The sequence below is a fragment of the Triturus cristatus genome, chromosome 4_2 (assembly GCF_964204655.1).
Source record: "Triturus cristatus chromosome 4_2, aTriCri1.1, whole genome shotgun sequence".
Classification (NCBI taxonomy): domain Eukaryota; kingdom Metazoa; phylum Chordata; class Amphibia; order Caudata; family Salamandridae; genus Triturus; species Triturus cristatus.
Window position 1 is genome coordinate 528,491,279 of NC_140586.1, and position 18,179 is coordinate 528,509,457.

Sequence of the window (18,179 nt, forward strand, 5' to 3'; positions counted from 1 at the left end):
GGAGCTTGCTGCTCTCCGTGGAAAATGAACTGCGGACCGGCATCACCTCCTTGAGTGCAAAGATCGATGCTCTCTCCTACAGAATGGACCGCATGGGGGAGCGACTCGACAGGCATGCAGAGCGACTGGACCAGTCGGAGCAGCGGCTGGTAGGGGTCGAGGAGGCACAGACCTCGCTGGATACTGAACACAAAAAACTGGGGCGTATCATGCAGGTATTGCAGGACAAAACTGAAGACCTAGAGGCTCGTGCGCGACGATGCAATTTACGCATTACTGGCCTACCGGAGACGACGCCCACGGGTCGGATGGAATGTTTTGTGGAGACACTGCTGATCGAACTGCTTGGCACGGAGGTGTTTTCAAACATGTTCGTGGTTGAGAGGGCGCACAGATCTCTGGGGCCAAGGCCTCCCCCAGGTGCGCCGCCGCTGTCAATCATTGCGAAGCTGCTGAACTATCGAGACAGGGACGCGGCCCTCCGTGTGGCAAGGGAGAAAAAGACGTTGACATACGAGGGGTCGGCCATCTCGCTGTATCCAGACTTCACAGCATGAGTGCAGGAGGCCCGGAGGAAGTTCATCCCGATTAAAAAACAGCTGGGGGAATTGGGCTTGGATTATGCAATGCTGTACCCGGCTAAGCTGCGTGTTAACAGCAAGGGGAAGACCCACATTTTCCTGGACCCTAAAGCACTGCAGAAGGCACTTAAAGACTGGGGCAAAGAGCGGAGGAGGAGCCCAGTGAGACATTTGCAGGAGGAGGCGACGGTGGGAGCGATGGAGCAGCAGGACTGAGTATGGTCCGGTGGCCAGTCCGGGCGGTAATTCACATGGGTCTGGGGGTTGGAGGAAAGGTGGTAGGGCAAAGGGGGGGGGAACTATGCAGACAAAACGTCAGTAGAGGAAGCGCAATGGTCGTTTCTTGCAAATTTGGCAAATAGAGGGTACAGATGCTAGCAAATTGATGTGGGGGTGGCGGACAGCAGTCAGTAGACTGACACATTGGTTTAGACGCGAACCGAAACCCTATCACATAAGGTAAGGGGCGCCCACGGCCACAATACCCTTAGATTAGGGGTGTGTGTCGTGTATGGAAATATACAGTGGTTAAAGTCTTCCTTGGCGGTGGGGCACGTATTTCAGATCTGCGGTCGTGGCTAGGTACTTGGAGACATTTCTCTACAGCTTAAGTACGGAGCGACCTCCGCTCGCGAGTGCATATCAAAACTTTTGAGGGGTTAACTTGTTGGGGGGAGGGCAGTGGGAGGGGTGGGTTATCTCTAAATGGGATGCGGCATGGCCGAGTTGAGGGTGGTCTGCTGTGGGAGGGGGGAGAGGGATGGGGATCAGTTAATTGTTCAGAGGTCAGTCCGGCAGTGCACGATGATGCTCACGTTACACCTTGGAGAAAATGTACATCACTGGGAAGGGTAATGCATAGCGGAAGGGATAATAATGACTAGTGTAACTGCACCTAGGGGGTCGCAGGACTCTATAAAAGGTGGTGACCTGGAATGTTAGAGGCCTGAATGACCACCGGAAGTTGTGCAAGGTGTTGCAGTATCTTAACAGACATGCCATTGATGTGGCCTTCCTTCAGGAGACGCATCTTCTGAACCAGAGTCCTATGCTGCGTACTAGGGGGTTGCTGGGAAATGCGGATGCGGCTGGATTTACAACACATGCTAGAGGAGTCCTTACCTGGTTCAACCCTAAGTCGGAATACACAGCGCAGTTGGTGGCCGCAGATGGCGGGGGTCGGTATGTGTTGTCCCGATGTCAAGGTAGGGGCCTCGATTTGCTGCTGGTCAATGTTAATGGCCCAAACTACGATTGCCCGGAGTTTTTCAACAGGCTGGCCGAGACAGTGAGGGACTGAGCAGCACCTCAAATTCTGTGGGGAGGAGACTTCAATGTGGTGCTGAACCCGACCCTAGATAGATCGGGGGGACTGGCCAGGGCTCCGGCAGCAGCAGGTAAAATACTACACAGGGCTATGATTAGTCTGGCGCTTTTGGATGTGTGGAGGATGCTTAACCCTGCGGTGGGAGGTTACACGCACTACTCAGCCTACTATAACCTACACACGCGTATTGACTACTGGTTTGCATCAACGTCTCTTATGGCGCAGGTACGATGTTGTCAGGTACTGCCTCGTACCCTGTCTGATCATTCCCCTATAGTGCTGATTCTTGCCACGCCTAAGAAGACCATACCTCCTTTTACATGGCAATTCCCTCCATATTCTCTATTGGATTCTCTATTTAAGGAGGAAATGGTGGAAGCAATAACAACGTTTTTAGGTCTCGCTGAGACAGCGAAAGCTGTCTCTTTGAGACATTTTGTAAGTGGATTTTTGAAAGTGCTTCCCCGGCATAGAGCTACAGTGCACGAGGCGTGCACGCGCGCAAAGCAGCCATATGGCTTTACGTCCCTCTCCCTGCCTCTTTGACCCTTGCATTCCCCCTCCCTTCTCACCCAGCCCTGATTACTTTCACTTTCGCCGCTTTGTTGTTTGATCGCAAACGCGATCACTTCCGCTTGTTTACTTTTGTAACCTCCCAGGAGGGCTGCCTGTTACATATGACTTTACTCGGTTCGTTTTAGTTTAAGAGCCCTCTTTGCTTAATGAAAGTTCCTAAATCTGAAACTTACTTTTCAGCCCCTCCCACTTATCCTCGGTGTTGTCGTCCTCTACAGCAGGGCCGCCGCAACCACTATTCTGGAATGGGTGGGTAACGGCTAATTCTGCGCCATGTTTCCTTTCACCGTTCGCCGTGCACATCGTCTAGCAGGTACGTGTTTTTCCCCCAGACAGTCAGTCCCACAAGAATTAGCTCCACTATACAGAGTTTGCTAGTGAAGCGCTACTTCGTATTCTTTCTTTGAACAACTTTGTTTTTGACCGGTTGAGGAAGTGCACCATTCCTGGAGGTACTGCAATACCTGATTGATGCGTACAGTGGAAAATGTTTAATGTGATCCTTCTCAGCTCTTTTTCTTTGCCGTGAGTTTAAATGCTTTACAACTTCCTGCATGCTTAATGTTCCATGCTCTAGCCCCTCCCACTTATCCTCGGTGTTGTCGTCCTCTACAGCAGGGACGCCGCAACCACTATTCTGGAATGGGTGGGTAACGGCTAATTCTGCGCCATGTTTCCTTTCACCGTTCGCCGTGCACATCGTCTAGCCAAAAGGAAGGCTTTCTTAAAAATAGAAGTTAAGAGAGAGTAGATGGTAAGATGACTTTTTATTTGCACATCAATTTCCCCAAAATAAAGTTATCTTAGCAGAACTAGGAGTACTTGTGCCATCCGTGTTAATTTCTGCCATGTGGCCAACTTGAAGAGACTGACCATGCCGCTGCAACAGTGACTTCGCTTACATCTTTCCATAGAAGATGACTGAGCAATTTTGCTTATGTGTCGTTATAAAACGTAAGCGTCACGTTTTACCATTTGTCACGAATGCATATTCTCCCCTATGTTTATATTATTGTTTTATTTAACAATTATAGCATCGAGGAGTTGAGCATTCCCAAAACTGAAGCATCACAGGATAGCTCTGCTTACATGAAGCCTCGAGATAAATGCTTTGCGCAAAGGCCCCATTATAGTGGTTAACATGATAACTTTATTGCAGAGGAGCACATGGGTGGTTTGGCTTCACAATTCGCGGTACTGATATGTATTATATAAAATGCCAGACGCGCTGTACGTTTCGAGTTCAGTTCAGCATCTTACAACAGTGCAGGTTTCTTTGGCGCATCCCTTAAACGAACGTTTTCTCCTTCAAAGAATACGTCCTATAAAAAGGTAAAGTGTGCCTATGTTCGGTTGGGGTAAGCTTGACAGCCACTGCGTGAATGTTTTAATAAATACGAGCCTCGTCCCACCCTATACAAAGGTGTCCACCGACAGCCGGAAGATTGAGCAAAAAAATACAGCATTGAAGAAGCTGACCTATTCAGACCTTTCTGACATAGATTTTGATAGATTTATGGTTTAAACTGATTAATAGTCCGTTTCTGAAGATTGCCTACGAGACACGTCTATGAGGCGCAGTCTTATGGACGTGTCTTTCTGCCATTTGTGACTGCTGACCTCGGGCACTCACTGCAATCAGTCACCCTGTGCTTACACGGGCCGGAGGAACGCGCATGCTCACGTGTGCTCAGCTTACATAAGGTACACACTGATCAAGGATTCAAAAATGATATTATAATGTTGGGTAAATGTGATATTCGTAGATTGTTAACTGTTTAGAAAATAAATTGCAATTGCGAGGTTTGAGCTGTTGGCATTGTAAATAACAATGCCTTTTATTTACGTGTTGGTTTTTTAAACATAAATAAAAGGCATTGCCATTTCCAATGCCAATAGCTTAAACTCTCGCAAATGCGAGACCTATTGCATTGCAAATGCTTGTTTGATACTAATATTGGTTCAGTAGATAACAAACAAACGATCTGGGAAACGTTTAAGGTGTATATTAGAGGGGTGGCTATGACTAAGCATTCTGGGGTGCTGCGCGCTATTCGACGGAGATTGGAAGCGCTGGAGCGTAGATTGGGGGAGTTGGAGGCAGCGCAGCTGGTGGGCGCGGCAGAAGGCACTACGGAAGAGCTGAAGGCACTATTAGCAGAATTTCATGAGGCGGCAGACAATGAGGTGCAGCACTTGGGGAAGTATGCCACGGTCAGGGTATACGGAGAGGGTGACAGGCCGGGCTCAGTGCTGGCTAATATGCTAAAGGCCCGGAGGGGCAAGGCCAACATAACTAAGATCAGATCGGACGAAGGGGACATATTGACTGAGGACATAGACATAGCGGCCTGTTTTAGGTCATATTATGCAGCACTCTATGCTTCACGACAGACGGACATGGATGAGGAAATACGGGAGTACTTGGATCATATACAGTTACCCTTCCTCTCTAACTCACATAGGGAATTCCTGGCCCTCCCTATTGAGAAGGATAAAATCCTGGAAGCATTGGCAGGCATGAGAGCGAATAGTGCACCGGGGGCGGGTGGTCTCACGGTTGCTTTCTATAAAAACTTCACGGATCTATTGCTCCCGCATATGTCGCAGCTGTTCGACGTTATGTGTGTTAAGGGCCAGATGCCGCAGTCTATGCGGGAGGCAATTTTGGTGGCCATCCCCAAGCCAGGTAAGACCCTAGAGGAGTGCAGCTCCTATAGACCGTTATCCTTGCTAAACGTAGACACTAAGATATTTGCAAAGGTCTTAGCCACGCGCCTTGCCTTGTTGACGCCAGAGCTGGTCGCTCTGGAGCAGGCGGGGTTTGTGCCTGGCAGGAACCTCACCTACAATTTGCGGACGGTGTTTGGCACTATGCAACATGTCCGGCAGGACTTGAAAGCACTCGCAGTTTTCCTCGACATGGAAAAGGCGTTCGACTCGGTTGAATGGCCGTTCATGCGACAGGTTTTGACTAAATTGGGTCTGGGCCCAGTCTTCTTACAAATGATAGGGGTACTATATCGGGCACCCATAGCACGGATAAGGCTGGGGGACCGAGTTACGGAAGCTATACATATTTCCAGGGGAACGCGTCAGGGTTGCCCGCTATCGCCCATATTGTATGCTTTGATTGCGGAACCTTTGGCGTGCGCTCTACGGGAATATCACAACCTTAGAGGGGTGAACTTCCCCACCTACAAGATTGTGGTGTCCACATACGCAGATGACACCCTGTTGTATGTCCGGGACCATGCAAATAATCTGGCACCGGTGCTAAGGGAGGTGTTGCATTTTGGGGCGCTCTCAGGACTACAGGTCAATTGGACTAAGTCCATCGCCTTTCCGTTGACCCCATCCACTACTCCATTTGAGATGGAATACCCGCTTCAATGGTCGGACGATTCGGTCAGATACTTGGGAATAAGGCTGCATACAGATCCTGAAATAATACTTAGGGAAAACTACGGTAGGTCCATTGACAGGCTAGAGGACGATGTGGAGGTCTGGATTGGACTGCCTCTCTCGCTGGTGGGTAGGATATCGATCATGAAAATGGTAGTACTGCCACGATTTTTATTTCTGTTTACTAATATTCCTATCGTACTGCCGCGTGCCTTCTTCGCTAGGCTTAATAAAGCCTTGCTGAGACTAGCGTGGGCGGGCAAACAAGCCCGAGTCAGCTGGCGGGTGCTAACACTGCCCTTCCATTTGGGAGGACTTGGGGCGCCCGACATGGAGCTGTATTACAGGACTGCACAGGGGGCTCAGGCGCACAGTTGGATCCATGGTGCGGAATCAGTCCCATATCTTAAACTGGAAAGATTGTTTGCTGGGCCTCTCCCGCTTCCTGCGGTCATCTTTGAGTCAGCGGACCGTAGAACAGGATATTTGGATTCCCTGAATTCAACTAGACATGCATGGAATGACATACTGCGCCACACTGCTGGGGCTCTGTTATATTCTCCGGCAATGCCACTGGAATGGGCGGTTTGGTTACCTCCTTGTAGGGACCGAGGTGTGGTACGGGCCCTTCAGGAGCTGGGAATTCACACGATGGGAGATATGTTCATAGATGGCACCGCAATAACGTGGGAGGGGGTCGCGGCTGGGGCGGAGGCCCCTTCGCAGCTACAGCGTTTCCAATTACACAGGGTGAGGGGGGCGTGGCAGCAACATTTGGGAGACGATATGGCGGAACCCCCAGAGGTACCGGAACTAACATATATTATTAGACATAAATGTTCTCGTGGGCTGATATCCAAACTCTACAGCATAGCGATGGTGCAGAGAACACAGTATTATACTAAGGCCAGACTGGCCTGGCAGAGGAATCTAGAAATTGTAATAGATGATGCCATGTGGGCATATTTCTGCGCCGGTACGCGTAGAATATCATTGCACGGCAAACACAGGCTGGTACACTTTAAGTATATAAATAGAGTCTATTACACGCCGGACAGACTGCATAGGTATGGCCTACGGGAGGAGTCGACTTGTGAGAGATGCAACCACTCAACTGCGGATTTTATTCATTTGGCATGGGAGTGCCCTGGGGTTTATAATTTCTGGCAGACGATATTTCAGAAGTTAGGAGGGATGGTGGATTTGGAGTTCACACCAGACTCGGTTGTAGCTCTGCTGGGCTACTCTAAAAAGTTGCCCAGGGCGGTCTGTAAAGTGGTGGACATGGGATTATTGTTGGCAAAGCGTAGGGTAGCAATGGGCCCGAGACGTATTGTACTGCTGCACACAATCAGAGGTATTCAGTGAACTGCTCCCACCGCGCAGCAGACCAAAGAACTTCTGGGGTTTATATACAGATTATCTCAGAGGGGGCGGCGGGGCCGAGGAGAAGGGGACTGAGACGGGTGGCGAGAGGGACCTAGGCACAGCGGTGACATGAGCAGCCTAGGGGGAGACCTTTTGGGAGACTGGGGGGCTCCTGGGCAAAGGTGTAAAGGAGCAACGTGATCAGTAGGGGATTGAGGTTAAAGGGGGTCATGAAGGTTAGTCACTAGTAATGCTAGTCTGATATGGGTATCAAGTAGTGAAGCGCCCTCTAAAAGGAGATTACACAACACAGTAGAATTTAGGAGCATAACCTCAAGTTGGGCACTGACTGGACGCCTCATTGTTATGGGCGGGGGGAGGGGAGGGTGTTGGGTGATTGCCTTGAGTTTCGTCAAAAACTTTGTGTCCCCAGTGGGGATGAGAACACGAGATGTGACATACTATCATACTATTGGTTGAATTAAATGCACTGCTACTTCATTATACAGTGATGCCCGGCCTCCGGGATGTGGGATAAGCTGAGGGTGGAAAATACGTGATCTTCAGTGCTAAAGCAGCCGGCCTCCGGGTTGTAGGCGCACAGCTATGTATGTCACCATGTCTTATCAGTTCTTAAAATAAATTTAAAAAAAAAAATTTTTAAAAAGGAAAGAGGATTTACTGTTTTTATATGCACTTTTATGATCTATGTTTCTAAATCAGATCGAATAAAGTTTAATGAATTCTATGGCAGGACGGAGGCAAGGATTATACACATCTTTCCTCACTTTATTTGCATAGCAGTTCAAAGAAAACGTAAAACAACAATCATTCAACAAAAGACTACACAACCCATGAACCATTAGGGGGGTAGTCTCCAAGGCAACTATAGTCCAATCATATCACAAACCATTGTATATAATATCTTGACGTCCCTTCCGCTTCCTCTTTCTTCACTGCTCGTCAGTTAAATGCATTCATTACATTCTTGGCTTAATCTGACGTTGTTGCTGTTGTCACTCCTTTAGTGTCCGCTTGATTCCCGACCAACCCTCGCCTAATTTTGACACCGCTATGCGGTGATTTCCCGACACGGCCACGTTAGTGACCAGCGCCACCTGGTGGTGGTAATTGGTATTGCGCCTCAGTCTATTCTTATAACAGCTTTGGGGAAAGCCCAGCTGTTGGAGCACCGGCGAGGGGGCTGCCTTAAGGATTTTAAGGGCATTTGTTCTGTGCTCACACCCTCTGCTATCATGTCTTCTCCAGAAGACCATTTTTACTCCTCCTACCAGGAAGTGGAGGAGGAATGGCCCCCCAACTTCTCCCTCCAGCAGTGGACCAAGCCCTCTCTCTGGCTATTTCTAGGGCGCTGCCTCCTCTTAGGGATCAGGTTGATAAGCTGGTGAAAAGCATCCCTGGGGTGTTCAGTTACCCAGATCTGGTGGTGGCGGGTCCCAGTAGCTCCCAGATGGGAAATAAAAGGGCTGTTAAGCATAACGCAGGGCACTTGGAAGGATTTGATAAACTTACGGAGACCTTCCTCAAGAATGCACCCTGCCGGGAGGAGGAGATGGAGTCCGGAGAAAATTGCAACGCTGTCACCACTATTGTAGACCCCGACGGCGGGTTTCTCTCAGAGGGAGAGGGTGTATCAGAGGACGATTTCTACTCCGATGAGGATAAGGACTCGGGTTTTCCCTGGCATCCAGAGTCCCACTTCTCTCAGTCCCGGGTTGGGGACGGGGTCCACTCGGACATGTTCGAGCCTACCCAAATATACCATCCTAGGTCTGAGGAGTGGACCCCTGACACCAAAGTGGCAGAGTATGTGGTGGGGAAAATCCATCAACCCCTTGAAAGGGAGGTCAGGAATAGGATGAGGGGAGAATGCCCCAGGCCTTCACTGAAGGGGAAGATGGCACACACGCCTGAAATAGACGAGAAACTATGTACCTTTTTCTCCAAGTATATGAGTGATCCCAAAAAAGGAATTGATAGGTCTTGGACGTGGTAGGGCCCTTGACCCAAATTATTCAATTGGCGGAGCGTTCAAAAGAGTCAGGATGCCCTTTGTCCACGGATATTGTGGTTGGTTGGGCGCACTACCCTAAACCCTAAAACACTACCCCCTCCACTACCCAAACACCACTGCACTACCCTAAACCCTAAAACACTACCCCCAGCACGACACCCTACACTACCCAAACATAGCGGCACTACCCTAAACCCTAAAACACTACCACCAGCACGACTCCCTACACTACCCAAACACCACTGCACTACCCTAAACCCTAAATCTGCCCCCAGCACAAACCCCTTCACTACCTAAACACAACTGCACTACCCTAAACCCTAATGCACTACCCCCAGCATGACCCCCTTCACTACCCAAACACCACTGCACAACCCTAAACCCTAAAACACAACCCCCTACACTACACAAACACCACTGCATTACCCTAAACCCTAAAACACTAGAACCCAGCATGACCCCCTACAGTACACAAACACCAATGCACTACCCTAAACCACTACCCCCAGCACTACCCCCTACACTACACAAACACCACTGCACTACCCTAAACCCTAAAACACTACCCCAGCACTGCCCCCTACACTACCCAAACACCACTGCACTACCATATACCCTAAAACACTACCCCCAGCACAACCCCCTACACTACACAAACACCACTGCACTACCCTAAACCCTAAAACACTCCCCCAGCATGACTCCCTACACTACCCAAACTTCACTGCACTACCCTAAACCCTAAATCTACCCTCAGCACGACCCCCTACACTACCCAAATACCACTGCACTACCTTAAAACATAAAACACTACCCCCAGCATGACCCCCAACACTACCCAAACACCACTGCACTACCCTAAACCCTAAAATACTACCACCAGCATGACCCCATACACTACTGCACCACCCTAAAACACTACCCCAGCAGGACCCCCTACACTACCCAAACACCACTGCACTACCCTAAACCCTAAAACACTACCCCCAGCACCAATCCCTACACTACCCAAACACCACTGCACTACCCTAAACCCTAGAAAAAAACCACCCCATGCCCAATCCGCCTTACCTCTCACTCCTCGTGGTTCCTCTCTCCTCGTGGTTCCTGCTTCACGTCATCTCTGAGGGGCGGTGCATGTCTTTGTGAGGAAAAGGAACAGCCTCTGTTTCCTTACAACAACATGGATCGTCTACATGTTTTTTAGAACACATGGTCATTTACCATACATATCTTTAAAACAAAATTTGTTGTAAAGGCATGCATGGTAAATGACCATGCGTTCTAAAAAAATGTGTAGTAATGACTTCGCGATGTACAACGCATGCGTGGTAATGCATGCGCTGTAATGGTATTGCGCAGTAAAAAAGTCCTTGTAACGGCTGTTTACCGATCGAAGCTGGCCCCTGTTCTTCAGTGAGATGGTTATTTGATTAATTAGGAGGAAGGAATGTGGTTTTTTTTACCGAAAAGTGCATTCCCAGCTGTTGTATTGTAAAATTGTCCGCCTGGCCTGGTTTCACTTCCGGTGAGAAAGTGGAAGAGTCTGTTTGGATCTAAAGGAGTTCTGTTGTTGGACGGGGCCGGCGCGACACGTCATCAGGAAACATAGCTAATGGAAAGCGTCCTCCCTGAAGTGTGGAGCAGTGCCATGAGAGGTCAACGAGTGTGCGTGCCACCGCAGTATGACCGTACCGCGTGACCCATGTGCCGCCTCCAGTGTATGGGAGGCAGAAGCGGCATCGCAGGTCCTCTTGAACACCGTTGTAGCACTAATTTTACATTTTGGTACTAGGGCATTTTAACTTTGTTGTTCTTGCCAGATACAAAGAGAAGATCCTGTGTTATTCAGTGCCCTTGTTACCTTTTTTATGGGTTGTGGTGCTTGTCACTTCGCTGCTCCGCCAGTGCACACGACTGGGTACCCCACCTCGTGTGCCATCTGCAGGGCCTCTGCCCTCGGATCACTGGTTTCGGTTTCTGGAGGTGCAACATAAACAGTTGTTCTCAAAGGACTAGCCTGAACACTTAGGTGAATACCCCCTGCACCAGCATTCCATGGAAATTCTTTCCTAGCTCTCCCACGTCGACGAGGACGTCCTAATAGCACGGCTCCGCTCGCGACACCGTATGACGTCATCAGAGCCATAAGAGGACCTCGTCGACGTGCTGACGCCAGTTCCACCTATTTTTTCTGTGCCACCGAGGCAAACAGGCGGACCGAGACATTTTCACATGTATACATACAGTGTGCCCTTGTAAAAAATATTATGTGGGTAGCACAATTAACAAATAAAAGTTACGGATTTTGCAACATCTACATCCTATAAAAAAATAAAGATCCGAATTATCCAATGGCAAAACATTTTCACGAATACCACCAAAGTGACAATAGCCAATTGAGATATTCAGGAATTAGAATTGTGAAACCGGCTGAGAGAGGTGGTGATCGAACCCTAAAACTACGCAAAATGGAATCAAGATTAATATTAGCGATGGGCACGGAATATCCACACGGACATAATCTTCATGCAGAACTATTTGTACATCTATAAATAGTTAAGGCACTCTGTATTTGATCTGTTTTGAATTTTAAGATGATTTTATTCTCTCTTTCATCTCTCTTTTTTCTTCTTTTCTCTCTCCTTTTTGCTCACGAGTCGGATTGTCTTGTAAATATGTATTAATGAAATTGGTTGTCTAACCTGGACATTGGACTTGACAAATGAACATGTAGATTATCAAAATCATGTTGAAAATACCCAGAGAGGAAAATGGGGTATGAATTGGATCCTCACGTTTTAAGTTGTTGTATACATACTCCCGGTACTTACATATGAAATGGTGAAATAACTAGTACATGCATTAAGCAATGGATTTATAAGTTTCGACATATAGATCTGGTTATGTACTTTACAAAGAAAAAGAATGAATTATCAGTACTATTTTTCACTATAACTACCAGACAAATTGTAGGATCAAAATGATGGTCATTAATTTGAGTATTGGGAGAAAATTTGATGCAGAGTAAGAAGGTCTAATTGAGGCACTTGTTGGAACTACAACTTAGACATTTTGAGTTGATTTGTCATTTTTGGGATTAGTAAATTGTTATCCATTCACAAACTGATAAGAGAGGGTAAATGTCAAAATGTATTATCTCTTTTTAATAGTACTTTACTATGATATGTGTAGATGAAAATGTGTGGTTGATCCCCAGATAACCATTAAAGAGGAGCCCATAAAAAGAGATATAAAAAGAATAAGAAGGTTAGATATGGTAGGATTAGAAAAGGTTTTAAGAGATCACAACTTTTGTAATAATTGTTTATCCTTAATTTTCTATCCTTCTCTTATTGGTGTTGTGACAAATTACTGTTTGGATATACAAATGTATGATTGTAGTAATGACGACTTAAAAATTCTCAGAGGTAAAAACTGTTAGATGAATATATAGCACTTGCACTTTATCCTTTAAATGTACTTTACAGTGAAAAGAAGAGGAAAAATGGCGACAGATTTGTGCCATGTTATTTTGTTGAGGTGAACAGTCTAGTGTTTTTAATAAACACAAACAAGGGCAATAGCACATAGCACTTTAAATACTGTCTAGACGTTGGGGACTCTATGGTCCAGTAGAAGGCTAAGGGGAGCCGAAACGCATAGGCCGTCCTAACCCCTGCACTTTTGCTCAATGGTGTTTTAATAAAGGAAATTGAACTTTACCCTGCTGTGGTGCCATGACTTTTGCCAGAGGAACGTAGGAGGCGAGGGAATCAAAGATGGTATAATAAATATATATATATTCACTGAAAAAACGTTATAGTTAGAAATTAGCATTTAAAAAACCTTAGAAATTCACTGAAAAAACCATAGGTTTCAGGGGCGTTATAGTTAGTTGGACATTTCACTCGTACAAAACCATAGAAATTCACCCGTTATAGTTAGTTCAGCTAACTATAACTCGCGCACCCGCAATGCACTGCTGATGACGTCACATATTACATCACTCATGACATGGTCAGTGACATAACTCATGACATCACTGAGGACATCTCAAATGACATCATTGATGACATCATCCAGTGAATGTGTGTTTTTCTGAAAATTACATATGTTTTATATATGTATAGCTCAAGGTCGATGGAAGAATAAATGGGTATATAAGTGTCTAAATGGATGATTTGTTTTTGAAAAATTGATTGTATAACTGACTGATTAAGTGTATCATCGTGAATACATGGGTTAGTGAGTAATGTTTAAATATGTAAATATCTGTATCAGTCTCTTACTTTGTGTATAAGTGGCTGCATGGGTTGGTGAGTAGCTACATGAGTGTCTATATCGGTTATTAGTTGATTTTTTTGGTATCAGTATGAGTGTCTGTATGGTTCGGTGGGGGGTATTACTTAGTGCATAGATGCATGAATGAGTGACTCACTGTTTGTGTTGAAGACAGCATGTGTGCAGGACTGTATAGGTGGATAAGTGTGTGTATGGGTGTGTTAGTGAGTGAATGACTGTCTCAATCATGTCTTTATGAGTAACTACATATGTTTTAAACTAGTATATGTATCTATTGGTGTATATAAGTGAGTATATGTGAGAATGAGAGATTGGAAGAGTTCCTGTACAAACAAGTAGGTGTTTCTACAAGTGATTGTTTAAGAGAGTAAGTATGTGTAAGTTTCTGAAGAAGTGCGGTAATGTGTGTATAACTCTATATGCAAGTAAATGGATGTTTGATACTTTGTTTGCATGTGTGACTATGTGTGTGAGTAACTCTATGGATGAGTGGCAGTGTGTAATAGGATGTATAGGTGTATGAATACATATGATGAGTGAGTACATGTATGAGTGACTGTATAGGGACTGTTGGTGAATGAGTGAATGTGTGTGTAGATCTTGGAATTACTGAATAGGTGTGTTGTTACTGGCATTGGTATGTCCGTTGTTTTGAAAATGTTAGTTTGTATTTTTGAGTGTGTGTATCAAAGGTTATATTAGAGTGAGAGGAGGTCTGCCACTATCACAAGGATGATGTCATCAGTGATGTCATTTGAGATGTCATCAGTGATGTCATGAGTGATGTCACTGACCATGTCATGAGTAATGTAATATGTGACATCATCAGCAGTGCATTGCGGGCGCGCGAGTTATAGTTAGCTGAACTAACTATAACAGGGGAATTTCTATGGTTTTGTACGAGTGAAATGTCCAACTAACTATAACGCCCCTGAAACATATGGTTTTCTCAGTGAATATATATTCCTACACACACACCACTTCCGATAATCTCTCATTTCATCCAAAAGAAGAAAACACAGTCCACGGCTCAAATATCACAACATGTGTAATCCACTATTTGGCAGCAGTAACAGCCCAACTCGTTTCGGAGCTCCTTGGTAACGGGTTAGCTCTTGTTTGCTAAAGTATGCATAAATCTCCCATAGTGAGTACATGAATTTATAAAGGTAGGGCTTTCCAGGTACCTCAGAGTTGTAGTTAATGTAGTGGCCATATTGATTAACCATGGCAGCTATTAGAGTCTCACGAAGGAAGCGGCAGAGAAACGATTTGTTCAGTCTTCAAATGTGTCGAGCAATGGTGCTCAAAAAGAAGGTACGAGAATAAATGACATTCAAACAAATATATACACATAAACTTGATGTTATGTCTCTTGCCACCATTAAAAGATTACTTACTTGGGAAGTAGAGTACCATGATGTAAAGGGACTAAAAACAACCCCCAATGTACTTACATGTAAAGGTAATCACATCATAAAAGGGACGGTGACCCCGGTGATTGCCACCTCAGAGATTATAAAACAGCACTGAAATATTTATTTGCACTTCAAGACCCTAATGCTAGTTTTAAGGTTGCACTTTACATAAAGGACCTGTAAATCTCAGGAAAAGTATGGTGTGCTAGCTGTGTACCACGTTATTCTTTCTTATGATCATGCTTTTACCATGATCTTTTGGATTGTATGTTATGTTGTGACTTATCTTAATTGTATTGGATTGCATTTTATTTGCTCTTGTATGCACTTTTGTAGCTGTTTTATCGGCCAAAAAAGGATTGAATCAAAACCTTAATACCCTTATTTATGTAATGTAATGATATATATGTTTATATATATATATCCTTATATGACGTAAATGTAAAAATATATATTTGTAAAAGTGTGTGTGTGTATGTATATGTATATATATATATATATATATATATATATATATATATATTATCAAACATCAAACGCATTACAGAGCGCACTCAGCAGCCAGCCTGCCCTCCGGCCTTCTCTGACATCTCGTTTTCACAATCAGGAATAATTGGGTTGCCTGACGCGTTTCAAGACCTTAAGTCTCTTCCTCAGAGGCAGCTTCTTACACGCAAGTACGAAATGCTCCCATTTATTCAAATTAATCACATCACATGATTGCTGTTGGCTCACAGTGGGCTGCACCCAATTGAAAATCGAGGCAATGCATGATGGACTCAGTAGTCCTAAACGAGAGTGAAAGTCAATATTCCCATAGTTGGTTCCCTACTCAAGTTCATTTGAAGTCAAATTAAATTCCTAAATAGGATCCTGAATGTTACCAGCGAGATTATTGTGTCTGGCTCGCTGCGCTGCAACAGGCAAAAGCAGTTTTCACCCCAGCCTCTCGGTTCCCCAAGATGGTGCAGCTCTGTCACAGCGGGGCAGTCGTGTAAATTAGATTATCAAACAAACGCCCTGAAGCATTACAGAGCGCACTCGGCAGCCAGCCTGCCCTCCAGCCTTCTCTGACATCTCGTTTTCACAATCAGGAATAATTGGGCTTCCTGATGCGTTTCAAGTCCGTAAGTCTCTTCCTCAGAGGCAGCTTCTTACACGCAAGTATGAAATGCTCCCATTTATTCAAATTAATCACATCACATCTTCCACCGATGCCACTGATGACCTTTAAGAAAGCTAGGTCACTTAGAGACAGATTGGTCCACAGTCACCTAGATAACCCTGCAATAAGACAGGGTACATTGAGCGAGCTGAAGGGATTTTACCCTTGCGGCAAATGCATGGCATGTGCATTCAGCAAAACGGTACTAAGCTATGAAGTCAGGGGAATGAAGACACGCAAAACTATCAACAAATTCATAACATGTCATACCACCCATGTAGTTTATTGTTTGACGTGCCCCTGTAAGCTAAGATACATTGGCAGCACCATACACAGTGTAAAAATAAGGATTTTAGAGCACATGCGTGCAATTACCAACAGAGACATGAGTTACCCAGTGGCGAGGCACGTTGCCATAAAACATCATAGCGATAGGAACCTACTCCAATACTTTGGGTTAGACCACGTACCACCCCACATCAGAGGAGGGGATAGAGTGCTTAGGTTGAGAAGACTGGAATCAAGGTTCATAATTGATTTGCAAACAAAAAATCCTAATGGCATGAACAGCGGAGAGGAACTAATAGTGCATCTGGGGACTTAGCCTCAAAATACATACAAACAAGAATGAACTCTAATATGAAATGTGACATTGTAAGTTTGTAAAAACCTCTTAAACCAAATGAACATAGATGGGTTTTAATATGCCGATATACGGCTACAATAATGAGCAATGTGAGGGACAGGGCGGTGCAGTGGAACCGCCAAACGCCGATCCACGGCAAGATTTGAACAATGAGGCACATGACTGTAATAACGAAGTTGCATATTTATGTAAACATCTGTTAGATAATGCGAATGGTAGGCATATGATGTATTAATTGAATATAATGTTATATGTTTAAATGCCGCACCCTGTACACTCCAAGATGGCGCCCAAAAAATCTTTAGGGGCATGCTGGTCCTTCTTTGCTCGCAATTCCCGGAAATACGTAATTTTGTATATAAAAAATGGCGTCGCGCTCTGTATATTGTTTACACACTGACGAAGGGAGAACCCGAAACGCGTCTGTGAAGCGCTAAGGAATTAAACTGGCCCCAAAAAACTGAAACCGCGAGTGCCGCTGCCTTTTTTCTCCGGATGGGAGTAAGGGATCTTGTGAGAAAAATATATTTATATATATATATATATATATTCACTGAAAAAACACAGGTTTCAGGGACGTTATATTTAGTCGGACATTTCACTCATACAAAACCAGAGAAATTCGGCCATTATAGTTATAGAGCTAACTATAACTCGCGCCCCCACAATGCACTGCTGATGATGTCACATATTACATCATTCATGACATGGTCAGTGATATCACTGATGACATCTCAAATGACATCACTGAAGACATCATCTAGTGACTGTGTGTTTCTGTAAAGTTTAAATATGTTTTATATATATATATGCCAAGGTGTATTGAAAATGAGTGGGTGTATAAGTGTCTGAATGGATGATTTAGTAGATGCGTGACTGACTGTATAAGTGAGTGATTAGACGTGTCTTACTGAATGCATGGGTTAGTGACCAAACTGTGTGAAAGTCTGTATCAGTCTGTCAGTTGGTGTGTAAGCGGCTGCCTGGGTTGGTGAGTAGCTACATGAGTGTCTATATGGGTTATTGATTGGTTGTCTGAGTATCTGTATAGGTGCCTGAGTGTCTGTGTGGGTGGGTTGGGGTGTGTGACTGTGCATAGATGTGTGAGTGGGTGATTCACTGTGTGTATGGGTTCAAGAGTGCATCTGTGAAGGGCAGTATGGGTGGGTGAGTATGTGTATGTGTGTGTTGGTGAGTGAATGGATGTCTCAGTGGTACATTTATGAGTAACTACCTATGTGAAAGGCAGTATATTTGAATGTTGGAGTATATAAATGACTATAGATGAGAGTGAGTGATTGTGAGAGTGGCTGTATGGATGAGTGTGTGCTTGTATCAGTGATTGTATAAGAG